General features: G+C 41.3%; 1 non-coding gene across 1 annotated transcript; it reads left to right on the top strand.

Moving 5' to 3' along the window:
* Positions 1-217: 217 nt before the first annotated feature.
* Positions 218-299, top strand: TRNAS-GCU (transfer RNA serine (anticodon GCU)). The gene has a single exon. It is a non-coding gene; the product is annotated as a tRNA-Ser (tRNA).
* Positions 300-4990: the final 4691 nt, after the last annotated feature.

Raw genomic sequence — 4990 nt, 5'->3', positions numbered from 1 at the left:
AACGTGTGTCAGGTGTGGTTCCACTTGTTACGAGGTATTTGCCAGGTAGCTTCACCACTCCAAGTGCTGTCCATCAGTTTTGTGGTGGTTGTGAAATTTACTTTAAGACACCTAACTCACACTGTGGCTGTGAGTCAGGAAAAGAGTGATTAGACACATTGCTATGAATCGCCTGGGAGTACTGCAGGAAGAGGTTGAAGAAGTGAGGCTCCCGTGTGACGAGGTGGCCGAGTGGTTAAGGCGATGGACTGCTAATCCATTGTGCTCTGCACGCATGGGTTCAAATCCCATCCTCGTCGGCTGGCTGAGTTTGTGAAGAGTTAATTTTCAGTTAGTTAATTCCTTACTCATCACTCAGCTGAGTAATTCCTTCTAATCCCCCTTTTCTCTGTTTCCTCAGTAACATTTGTCATGGCTGTGAACTTAATTTGTTAACTGATATACTTGATTCATGTTTCATTCTCCCACCAATTTTTCATTCCATTACAAGTTTTGCTGAGCAGGGATTCCCCATTGAGGAAATAATTGAAGAATTAATTGAGGGCCACAGAAAAACATTGCCTAATAAATTTAGAGGAGCTGATAAAATGATCTATAGAGAAATGTACACAAAATTATGGGTTATTTAAGGCATTATCCTGCTAATTTTTCTCTATGCAGTTTTTATCTCTATTTTCTTTCATAGTAATTTTATTTTTTATTTATTCACTTTTATTGGAGTATAGTTGCTTTAAAATGTGTTAGTTTCTGCTGTGCAGCAAAGTTATATGTATACATATACCCACTTTTTTTTAGATTTCCTTCCCATTTAGGTCACCACAGAGCATTGAGTAGAGTTCCATGTGCTATACAGCAGATTCTCATTAGTTACCTACTTTATAAATAGTCAATCCCAATCTCCCAATTCATCCCACTCCCCCTTCCCCCTTGATAAATGCTGGAGAGGGTGTGGAGAAAAGGGAACCCACCTTACTGTTGGTGGGAATGTAAATTGGTGCAGCCACTATGGAGGAGACCTCTATGGAGGTTCCTTAAAAAACTAAAAATAGAGCTACCATATGATCCAGCAATCCCACTCCTGGGCATACACATGGAGAAAAGCAGAATTTGAAAGGATGCATGCACCCTGATGTTCATTGCAGCATTATTTACGGTAGCCGGGACATGGAAGCAGCCTAAGTGTCCATCAACAGAGGAATGGATAAAGAAGATGTGGTACATATATACAATGGGATATTACTCAGCCAGAAAAAGGAACGAAATAGTGCCATTTACAGAGACATGGACGAACCTAGAGATTGTCATACAGAGTGAAGCAAGTCAGAAAGAGAAAGACAAATATTGTACGATATCACTTACACGTGGAGTCTGGAAAAATGGTGCAGCTGAACATATTTGCAAAGCAGAAATAGTCACAGACGTAGAGACCGAACTTATCCTTTATGCTCTTTAAATGTGTGCATTCCTCAGGATTTAGTCTAAGCCCTTTGCGTCCTTACCCTGCGCTCTCCATGTGAGAGCTTTGTGCCTGCAACGTCTTTCACTAGCTCACACCACTTTCTCCATTTCCAAAATTCTGTGTTCTATTGCTTTCTAGCAACTCCACTAATACGCCCTATAGGGACAGCAGTCTCACCACGAAGAGCAGTGAACTGATCCCCTGCTGTCAGTTTGCCCTCCTATGGTCCTGAGCACAGTACCCCCTTGTTCACAGGTCCCCTGCCTCTCCTTTGTGTGAACAGCACCTACAAACTCGTTAGTTTGCTAGACTTGGCCTTGCAGGGAGTGACCTCTCCACATCTTTTCATCCGTACCCCTGCTTCTTAAACCCGAGCTATAGTGAGTTACTTAAACCCCATGTGACTACAGCACAGGGGCAGAGATATGCACTAGGTGCCTCTGAACCACAAAGAGGACACTTAGGGAGATGCTCCTTATCAGAGGAATCATCTAGCTTGTTTCGAGAATGCCCTCCATGCAGGGGGAGTTTGAAGCCTGTGTCCCTGGAGCAATGTGGAAACACTGACTACCATGTTCTCATTTACACTATTGGGCTTAGGAGCTCGAGGTCCTCCATGGTCTTCAGCAACGTCTCTTTGCCATGCAAATAACGGGCATGAACATGATTGGGAGCCATTATTCTGCCAATCACAGGTGCCAAAGTTAGAATTGTGTGGAAAGAAAACCAAGTACCTTCTACACTCCAGCACTCTTGTCTGTTGTCGCCAAGCATCTGTTGGGGAATTCCTACAAAGCCTGTGGTGGGTCTCAGCATCTTGTCACTCCTGCCTGGGATGGTTTCACAAGTTTGTTCTCTCCCATCAACCCACATCCTTGGAGTAAGGTTCTTCCTCTTGAACTGACTACACTGTGGCTGACTTATACCCCAGCTCCTTAGATTGCTTACCCCCTGACATAGGCCTATCATATTATGCATCCCTAACAGTCAGCCAAGTTCCCTGAGACTCGTTAACTAGCATCTGGCCCCTCAGACTAATAAGGAAGTGCCGACCAATTGTGATTTTAATCAACGTTCACCCACTCTTGTGTCAGCTCTCCTCTGTAACATTTTATACACCTCTCTTTCATCTCTCCTTCACTCCCTCCCTCCCTTCCTCTTTCTTTCTCTCTTTCTCTTTCTTTCTTTCTTTCTTTCTTTCTTCCTTCCTTCCTTCCTTCCTTCCTCCTTTTCTTTCTTTCTTTCATTCTTTCTCTCTCTCTCTTTCTTTCTCTCTTAGAATTAAGAATGATACAAAGCTAACTGGAATCTGACAAAATAAAAAAAAATTTATCCTAAGCAGTGTCATAACTGAGATATACTTTCTAGAACATGCGATAGAAACAGTCTTATAGAGCTAGATAAAGAACATACAAGTCATCTAGCGCCAATTCTTACTTGTTCTCAATTTATACACATGTAGCTTTTGTTCCTATTTACTTCTGAAAATATTGACCTCTAGAACACCACAAAAAATAATGAATTTAATTCTTCATTTTACTGCTTTATAAATTATCTTCCTCTCTTTCTGAAATATCATCCTCCGCGTTTGTCTTCTCAAAAATATTGTGAGAATCTAACAACCTTCACACCACCTTCGCTGAGACCACCCACAACACCATCATCTTTCCCTTTGGTTATGGCGGGTTTTTACTCTACCTCTTGATAGGTATCCCTGCTTCCTGCCTTGACCCATGGCTCCCCATCCATACTCTAACCTCAGAAAGTCAGAGAGTTGCTTTTCAAATCAAAATCAAATTACAGTCATATCACTCATGCTTAAAAATCTTCCAAAACTTTCTATCTCTCTCAGGGAAAAGGCTACAGCTCTTACAGTGATAACAGACGTAAGTGATCTGCTGGACATTCCCAATGTCTACCTTCAGTGGCTGTAAATCTCCCCTCCATCACTCTACCCCAGCTCTGTGGCTTCTTTGCTGTTCTTTCAACACCCCAGGTATCCTCCTGTCTTACCACTGCTGTTCCCTCTGCCTGGAAATGTTTTCCTTTTTGTCCATTTGTCTTGTCTCTTCATCTCCATCAGGTTTCTGCTCTGATGTCACACTGTAACCGAGGACCTTCCTGAGTGCCCTATTTTAAATGAATCTTTTTCCCTGATCCCATATTTCCTGTCCTCACTCATTTTTTTTCTCCACGTCGCTAATCATTTTCTGGCATCCAATTTGCTTTATTTAGATTAAAAACTTTACTTACCATATAAACTTAATAAACTCCATGAAGGTATAAATTCTATTCCATTCAATATCCCCAGACACCAGAAAAGTGCCTGCCCATGAGAGGTGCTCCATAAATCTATTTTCAATTATGAATAAATGAATGAAAAGCTTTCTACCTGTTTGATCCCTTCTCAGCATCGCCATCATCCTCTCCCACCAGGGCATTCTTCTCTATTTCTTTTCTCTGGTCCTTCCCTAGGATTCCAAGCCATGGCCTTTTTGCTCCCTTCATTCCTTCCCCTCTGTGGTTTCATCTATTCCCAGGTGCCTGGGCATCCGAACTGCTCTCTCTTCCTTTAGCTTCAGGATCCTGCATTCGTCTTCCACACCATGGACATGGTGCTCTTTCCAAAACAGTGATATTTTCAGATCATTCTCTTTAAATCACTCTCATTGGTTCCTATTTCCTGTATTAAATAATACACATACCTTATTCTCCCCTGTACACCTTCCTTTACAGTGTGGAAGCCTCTGAATTTTCTAAACTCATGTAACCCCCCAGTTTAATCAACGGTATCCTCTACCAACATGGAATTCCAAATTCATATTTTGCTATCGCTGACCTCATCATCTCTACAGAATTTGCAGTATTAGAAAATAAACATTTTTGACTTTAACAAAACTGGATATTTTTGTAAGAAAAAGAATCTTTACAATTAAGTAAAGAATATCAAGTCTTTATTTTTTTTTCATTTGGGGTATAGTTGCTTTACAATGTTGTGTTAGTTTCTGCTGTACAACGAACTATATGTACACATTTATCCCCTTCCTCTTGGACTTTCCTCCCACCCACCAAGGTCACCACAGAGCACGGAGCTGAGCTCCTTGTGCTGTATAGCAGGTTCCCATTAGCCATCTATTTTACACATGGTAGTGTATGTATGTCAATCCCAATCTCCCAATTCATCCCTCCCCCACTTCCCTCTTTGTGTCCACATGTCCATTTTCTGTGTCTGTGTCTCTATTCCTGCCCTGCAAATTGGTTCATCTGTATCATTTTTCTAGTTTCCACATATATGCGTTAATATACAATATTTGTTTTCCTCTTTCTGACTTACTTCACTCTGTATGACAGACTCTAGGTCCATCCACATCTCTACCAATGACCCCATTTCGTTCCTTTATATAGATGAGTAATAGCAAGTCTTTTCTTGTAAAAGTCCTTTTAAAAAATGTTTTGCATCTATACCTTATATTTTGCGGCCATGGTATTTATCACACGATACTGAACAGCTGATGTACATGTGTGTGCGTG

This window comes from Delphinapterus leucas, chromosome 5 (assembly GCF_059928025.1).
Source record: "Delphinapterus leucas isolate spDelLeu-1000000601 "Yukka" chromosome 5, BTC_Dleu_Yukka2, whole genome shotgun sequence".
Lineage (NCBI taxonomy): Eukaryota > Metazoa > Chordata > Mammalia > Artiodactyla > Monodontidae > Delphinapterus > Delphinapterus leucas.
Note: the sequence above shows the minus strand (reverse complement) of the source record. Positions and strands in the feature narration are given on the sequence as shown.